The 8,022-nt window shown below is 43.7% G+C and overlaps 1 protein-coding gene across 5 annotated transcripts in view; it reads left to right on the top strand.

Moving 5' to 3' along the window:
• Positions 1 to 1,506: 1,506 nt before the first annotated feature.
• Positions 1,507 to 8,022, top strand: part of PDS5B (PDS5 cohesin associated factor B) — a 197,939-nt gene continuing 191,423 nt past the window's right edge. For 4 of the 5 annotated variants that reach the window (XM_027116536.1, XM_027116535.1, XM_027116537.1 and 1 more), the window contains exon 1: positions 1,539 to 1,663. The gene's annotated coding sequence lies outside the window, so the exon portion shown is untranslated. Of the gene's footprint in view, positions 1,664 to 8,022 lie in introns of all 5 variants that reach the window. The other variant, XM_027116533.1, reaches the window with a different exon arrangement.

The following is an 8,022-nucleotide window of genomic DNA, read 5'->3' as shown; positions in this document are numbered from 1 at the left end:
TCTGTATATTTACCCAAATGATCTTCGATAACACACATACACACAATATCCCCAAAGATTCCAGAGAGTTCTTCAGAATAAAAAAGTTAAGAATTTCAGTCTAGTGTCTGCATAGAAGATCGGGAGTACCATTAGTTATTAGGTAGGTAAGAAGATGGTCCAAAAACTCTTTAAGGAACTAAATGTGCTTAACAAGACGAGACCTCTAAAACAATGTTTAAAAAGAAAGAAAGTCAGCAGGAAACTGCCTTGGCTTACATTTGCTGGCTCTGGCATTGAGCTGTGTTGTAGGCAAAGGTCATCTCAGAACCCTTACCCTAATTTCCCTTTGTGGCATCCTTTCCCTTCTTGCTATTCTCCCTGTTTGGAAATCCTAGTGCCTCTCTCAACGGAAAGGAAAATAATCTTTTGTTAGTGGAAAGCCAGTAGAAGTGTGGGCTGATGGGTGCCACATACTGCTCCTGATGAATTACAACTTGGTTATTTTTTGGACTTTACTTTTATTAGATCAGCTTTATGTTTACAGCAAAATTGAGAGAGGGGTACAGAGATTTCCCATGTACACCCTGCCCCCACATTTGGTTGTTTTTTAAAGCCCTAAACACAGAAATTTATTTTTCTTTTATTACCAACTTCAGATTCCAGTTTTCCTAGACTGTTGCTTTAAATGAAGGTTTAGATTACTAATTTCTGTAAATCCATTTGCTGTTGCATGAAGCATAGTCTCTTTGGTTAGCAGCTATACTTCACTGAGGCCTTAAAGATTTTTGCCTCTCTCCATCCTAACAGTAATCACCAGATAACTTTTAACATATTCCCTCACAGCTGCAGCAGGGAGGAGTGGCACCTCCTGGAGGTGAAGGGGGTTAGAAAACCCACCTTCTGGAAAGCATCCTTGTGGTCTTTAGATTGTTTCTCCCCCGATAAGGACAACTGTGATAAAACGAATGAATGGAATGCTTTGTTACAGATGGAATTACTACGTCCCCCCACCCGCTACCTAAACAATACCTGAAAACGGGAAAGCTGTGGGATTAAGTAAAGACATTACACACACAGTGCAGAAAAAAGCTATTTGATGGCATTTTGAGGTGACTAGGTCAGAGTTCCCAAGTAAGGAGCAAAGTAAACACCAATTTTATTTACTTCGCACAACATTAGTACTCAATTTCACTGTTTTAAAAAATTCCCAACTTTTATCTGTAAGGCTAGAGATATATAACAATTTATGTGGTTTTCGGCAAACGTCAAGGAAGCGAGAAAGCATTGACAGCTGCCGGTCTCGCCCCCACCGCGGCTACAGCGGCGGCGTGCCCGTGTGGCTGCGTGCGCGCGCGACGGGCGGGGCGGGGCGGAGCGGAGGCGGGCACGCGCGCGCGCACGGGGCGGGGCGGAAGGGCCGGCGAGCGCGCGCGCGCGAGGCTGTCCGGTCGGCAGGGGGCGCTGCGCACCCACGCGGCGCTCTGCCTGCCCCCGGGTGCTGTCCGCGGCGGTTCGATTGGAGCAGCCGCCGAATAGCGCTTGGCGCCATTTTGAAGCGGAGAGGAGGAGGAACGGCCGGGCTGGCTGCGGAAGGGGAGGGGGGGGAGGAGGCGATTGGATGCGGCGGCGGCGGCGGATCCCGGAGAGCAGCGGAGAGGAGTAGCGAGTCGGCCACCCGGAGGTAGGAAGCAATTCAGTTAACGGGAAGAAAATGTCTCTTCCCTCTGGTCGCCGCGCTCCATTTTTCAGCGCCCGCCACCGCGGCTGAGTCTGTGGCGGGGCTCAAGCGCCGCCCGCCTGCCAGCCGAGACTCGCCTCCCGGCATCGGGGGCTGCAGCCGCTGGCTGCCTGGCGGCGGCGGGGCCGGGAGGAGTAGGGCGCGGGCCGGGGGCGTGGGCCGGGTTCTGCGGTGGGGGTGGGGAGGGCCCCACGGCCGGCGCGCTCCCTCCACGCCGCGGGCTCAGCCGCAGCCTCTGGAAATTAAACTTGCCGCCCTGGCAGGGCTGGGGCGCCCGCGGCGACGAGGGCGGCGGGCGGCGGGCGGTGACCTTGCGCGCGGCCGGGGGTCCGCGCCGGCTGCCCGCCGCCCCGCCGCCCGCGCCCCGCCGCCCCTCCCCCAGCGCCCGGCAGCCCGGCGGCTGTTTCCCGGGCGGCAGGCGGGCGGCGCGGCGCTCCTGTTGAATCCTCCCGCGGGCGGGTTTTCCCCTTTCCGGGCGAGGGGCGGGGAGCGCGGGTCGGGGCTGACCTCGGGGCGGTGTGCGGGCCTCGGCGCCCTCGCCCCCGCCGCTGGGTCGCCCGCGCCGTGCAGCCTCCGCTCCGGGCGACGACAACGGGCCGACCGAGTGACATTTTTATCCTGTTACTTGCCAGTCGCGGGAGATAAAGCGCGCCTACCGCGCCTCTTGGAGCTGGTGCTGGAGGCACCCGAGGACCTAGTTGAGGAAGAGTCCAGCATGGGCTGGAGTGGCTTCTCCCGGGCCACTACTGAGTTCTAGTTTTCCTTTCGGAAGCCTCGGAGTCGGAGCGACCATGCAAACGGTGTGCAGCTGTACAGTTGACATTTTTGCAGTCTTTTATCTTAGTGACACCTGAAAAGTTTCTGGTCGAGAGGAAACGCTTGTTTGTGGTTTCTTGCTGCTGTTGCCTATTGGTATATACGTTGAAGCTACGTTAAGCCGCGGTACAGTTATTCGAGGGAATGAGTCTGAACCCTGAAACGCTGCACCTCGTCGGCTTCAGAGTTGCCTGTTCCTGCGTTCCTTCGCGGCCGGTGTAAACTCGGGGTAGGGTTTGAAAGAGCAGGTCCCTGCCTACTTGACACGTTTAGGCATCCTAACCAACTCCCGAAAGGGAACCCTTTATTTGATTTTGAAGGACGTGCTTTGAACGCTCTTCTCACACTTCTGTTATGAAATGATGGATGGGCAGTACTGTCCTGAACGACCCTACCCAACCCTGTTTGTTAAACCGTTTGGGAGACTGGATGTAGCCTTTACGTTCGAAGGTTGGTCTGTGGTCTTGAGTGAGTTTTGGAGGTCTTCTACTGTCTTCCTAATAATTTCTAAAAGTTCAAGTGTGTTTATATATGAGGCGAGCTGTAAGTCATAATTATTTAAAACTTGAATGGCAGTATAATCATTGTTCTCAACACATGTAGATGAAGTTCCAAGATAGAGCATTTTCTATACTTACGTAAGCAGTATTCAAGTAAAATGGTTAAAAGCACAAACATGGTATTAAGCAAAATATGAGCTAGAAAGGACACTTATTTATGCAGTACATATGTCGGAGATGTTAGCAATTTTAGACAATAAGATGAGCATTCCTCTGGTGTGTGCAGGTCAGTTTGTGGAACGATTAATCTGCTGTCGTCTGGTGATAGCAGAAAACCTAATTAAAATTTATAGTGATGAATATGTAGGTGACAGTTTCAACATGGAACTTCTTATAGAAAGGTAGATTTATTTTGAAAACCTTAACTGTAAAAAAAAAAATTGAGAACATTATTCTTTCAAAAAAAAAAAAACCTTAAATGAGAACATTATTCTTTCAAAATAAATGTACGAATGTATATAGAAAAGGTGCACATTAGATATTCTTTGATTACTGAAATAGTGGTTTTTTGTGTGTGCTTTTTTGATGGTTTAAAAAATTATACTCTGGGTTTTACTTGAACGTGTGAGTATTTTAAATGACAAGGTAGTGTTTGTATTGGCCTTTATTTTTTCTTAAAGAACTTTTGTGCCCTTTCTTATTTTCTCCTTTTTTGTTGAGGTTGATTCTCCTTGTGTTAACTTTGTTTTTTTACAGTGGCTTTTGACTCTTCCTGTCACTTTCATTCTTGTCTGGTTATGCCTTTTTCCTCACTTTTCCCGAGAATTAGAGGAGATAACGTGGTGAAGATAGTGATCCTTGCTGTCGTGGAATGTTTTGTACTAAGCATATTTGACAAGTAGTTCTACTGAGTTGGCTGTTGGATAAAAGTTTTAATTTCTAAATTTATTTTAAAATGGTTTGCAACTTTAATGGATACAAAGAGTCATGTTTTGAGGACCAGGCTTTGTCAATAATTTGTTAAGCCTAAAATAAAGTGATACGCTGTATTAGACAGGGCTTACCCTGGTGAAGACTGAATGGTACCCAAAACTTTGTGTAGAGGGGAATATTTTGGGAGATTGTGTTCTTTCTGCTTCTCCCTCTTGGAGATTAGGATTGTCCTGTGGCTTCTTCAGTGCTACTTCTTTTGATCATGTGTGCCTAGAACTAACAGGAGAGCTCACTGATTTCGCTTGGATGACAAGTACTGTATATAATCTATGTTAGAAAAGAATAAATTTGTGTTTCCTTTATTAGTGTTAGAGAGCTATAAGGAAATTTAGATGATCTCCAACTCATTATATGCATGAGAAATTAGGTTCAGATTGTAACTTGATTGATTTATTCAAAGTCACAGTCATATTCTTGTGGAATTGAGGCAGCCCTTACATCTCCTGGAGGCTTAGAAGTATCCACGTGGTCTGTATTGTTTTATTCAGGACTTAAGCAATATTTAAAATTATTGCCAGGTAGCATATTATTCTCTTTCTCCTTTCCCCCCTTTTTTTTCATTCAACCAAGAAAGTTTCGAGGTTAACCATCTGTTTCAGAGTCTGGTTTTAATAATTTCTATCCAGGATGCGGTCCACTTAAATTGTCTCAGAAGATAACCTCTTGCATGTCTCTGTCTCCTGGAGTTGCTTGATCTTTCATTGTGTAACAGTATTTGACAAGGCATTTATTTATTCTTTGTTAAACTTGTAAGCCAGGGTAATTTGGAAGTTAGTGTTGAACTTTATTTTGTTATAAGATGCATGTGTGCATGAATGTGTTTTTTTTTAATTTTTTACTTTCTTTTTTTTTACTTTTAAACTCAATTTGCTACACAAGTCATTTGCTTCCAGTTACAGTAGGTGTTTGGAGAAAATTGTATTTGGTTTGAGTATTCCTGTTTGGAAATGTTAAAAATTCCAAAAATACTTAGTCTAACAATAAACCCAGTAATTTCTCTGAGAACATATTTACTTTTTTAGTTTATTTAAGAAGTTGCCAAATGGTTCAAAATTGTGCTTCCTTGGAGTGTAGAGGTCAGCTCTTCCTCACACTGTACTGTCATGAACCACCTGATTATAACCATTTTCCCCAATACTTAAAAAGGTTTTATAACTCTTTCTCACTAATTAGTTCAAAATTAAGGATAAGTTTGCTGTAATTGTTTCAGTTGATAGGGATGATCATGCTCTGTGAAAAAATCGTGAAGATTAAACTCAGATTAGTTAAATTTAGTTGTTTAAATCTTAAAGCCATTACTCTGAGATGTTTAAAAATATCCATGATAGTTATTGTGCTCTAATGATTAGACATCAGTAATAAGCAGTAATTAGAAATACTTGGTTTAGCTGTGTAACACTTATAAGTCAGCCAAGGGGAGTGGAGGAAAGACTGATAAGCAGGAAGCTAATTTGAGGCATCTTTAAAGGACCATGATCTAGAAGTACTCCACTAACTTGCTTCCCTTTGACAGAGATTGCTCTGACCTGATTCAGTTAAAATGAACAAATACTAAGCTTCATATATATACTGTACCATGGATGATGTAATAAACAGGACTGAGACTCTGCCCTATAGAAGTTTCGAGTGGTGGTTTGCCACTTGCACCAAGGTGATGAGAGCTGAGAAAAACCAGAGTAGGATCCCTGCTGTTAAGTGATTCTACCATGGCCAGGCCTTCCTCCCTCTTCAGTGACAGTTGAGGTTGCTCTTTATGTGGGAGAGTGAAGGAGGGGACATTATGACCACAAGCATTGTCTCTCTCTTGGAGAGAATGGTTAGGGGGCCCAAAAGGAAACAAGAGTTTGTGGTTCCCTGGGCAGCGTAGGGATTCTTTTTCCCTTTCATCTCAGAGGTGGTTTTAGAGAAGTAAGAGAAGAGATTTTTAAAGAAAAGTCCCAGATATATATCCAAAGTGTATTTACAGAATGCATCCCTAAGTAGTTGAAATTCCGCCAGGCAATTTCAGTTAACCTTCAGATATTGGGATGGGGGTTGGGGTGTGTATGGAGAGTTGGTAGTGAGAGTTGTTGTTAAGGTTGGCGGGAACAGAGTACTTTAAAGAATTGTATATTTTAAGTTAAAAGTTATACATGTATATGATAAGGAAATTCTTGTGGTACAGAAAATAAAAATAAAAGCTACTTTATCTCTTCCCCCTAAAAGGTAATCCACTGTTAACAGTTTTCAGAAAATTTACTTTTCAAAAAATTTATGCAAATAGTATTATACTTACTGCTTTTTGTTGTTGTTATTAAAAGCTATATTGTTTACTTTTTTTCTGAAATTTACTTTTTTCTGTAGTTGATGTCATGTAGCTCTTCTCATATTGGCACATATAGATCAACATAATTTAAACAATGATTAGAGTATTATATGCATGTGTCACCACAATTTATTCTGACTCCTTTTGAGTGGTATGTAGGTTGTAACTACTTACAGAAACCGACAGTATATGACTATGACTGTTACATGTTTGCCAACATTGGGCTTTATTAAACTTTATGCCTTTTGCTGATTTGATATGTGAAGTTTGTATCTTGTTTTGGGTTTGCATTTTGTTGATTATGAGGAGGGGAAAACATTTTTGTATGCTTATTGGGCAGAGGTTACTTGCAGCGCACACTTTAGATTGAGTAGGTTAAGTTATCTGTGCACCCCTCCTCCCCATCTAAAATGGTTTGAGGGAGATGGAACTTTTAGAGAGAAATAAGGTTTCAGAGCCCGTGGCACGTTGAGGGGGAGCAGTGCTCTGAATGGAGAGGCTGCAGTGCTAGACTTTGAACAATAACCAGAGGTTAAGTATTGAAAGCCCTTAACTTGGTCTTAATGGAAGATTATATAAAGGCAGGAAGGGAGATTTGAGAGTCAGGGCAAGTAATTTCATATAGGGTAAGCTCTATCTCCTACTGTCTACTTGTCCTGTCTCACCACTCCCCCCTTGTGCCCCAACTGTCATTTCATTTTTATTTATACTGTCTTTTGACTTGCTCCTCTTCCCTGGTGGGGTGGCAGCCTTGACTTTGATATTTCAGTTCTTCCAGAGATGAGGAACACTTAGTTTTTATTATAAGGGAAACTGATTTTTCTTCAAACCAAAGGGAGCAGTTCTCATTTCTAATGTTCTTTAGATCTATTTTTTGATCTTTAGTAGTCCCTCTTTATAGTTGATATTCTGCTAGTGTCAGGGACCTTACATGCTGACCTGTGCAGAAGTTGGCATGACTACATGAGCTTTGTTCCTATTTAATCCCTACATGCTGCCCCCACCCCAGCTTCACATTTTTTTTTTAATGAAATAAGTTTTTTTTCTTAGTAGGTTTGGGAGGCAATTGATTTAAAAGGCTCTTGTCTGTTACTCCCTATCCCAACCCCCCCCAAATGGTAAGTATGTAGAGATGTGTTAATTAGCTTGATTGTGGTGATCTTTTCACAGTGCATACATATATCAAAAGACAAGCTGTATACCTTAAATATCTACATTTTTATGTGTCAAAGATGTCTCAGTAAAGCTGGTTAAAAAAAAGTTTTTGTCTCCAGTTATTATATACACGAGTTAATATCAAATGGCTGGCCCTTTTTCAACTTTACCTTTAGTCTAGGCCAGCGGCTCTCAAATGGGGGTGATTTTGAACACCGCTTCCTTCCCCAGCTCCTCGCCCAAGGACCTTTGGCAATGCCTGGAGACATTTTGGTTGTCACAACTGGGGGGGGGGGGGGGGGGGGGCGGGAAGAGTGGTGCTACTGGTATCTAGTGAGTAGAGGTAGGGATGCTGCTAAACATCCTACAATGTGTAGGGCAGCCCTCCACAACAAAAAATTATCTGGCCTAAAATGTCTCTTTTGCCAAGAAACCCTGGATTCAGCAGACCTAGTCCAGGAAGCTCCCAGCTCAGGTGAATTAGGCCTGCCCACCAACTTTGATGATAGCAGTCAAGCAGTAGTAATGTTTCA

The sequence above is a fragment of the Aethalodelphis obliquidens genome, unplaced genomic scaffold, assembly GCF_003676395.1.
Source record: "Aethalodelphis obliquidens isolate GAN/ISIS:26980383/991018 unplaced genomic scaffold, ASM367639v1 scaffold16, whole genome shotgun sequence".
Classification (NCBI taxonomy): domain Eukaryota; kingdom Metazoa; phylum Chordata; class Mammalia; order Artiodactyla; family Delphinidae; genus Aethalodelphis; species Aethalodelphis obliquidens.
Note: the sequence above shows the minus strand (reverse complement) of the source record. Positions and strands in the feature narration are given on the sequence as shown.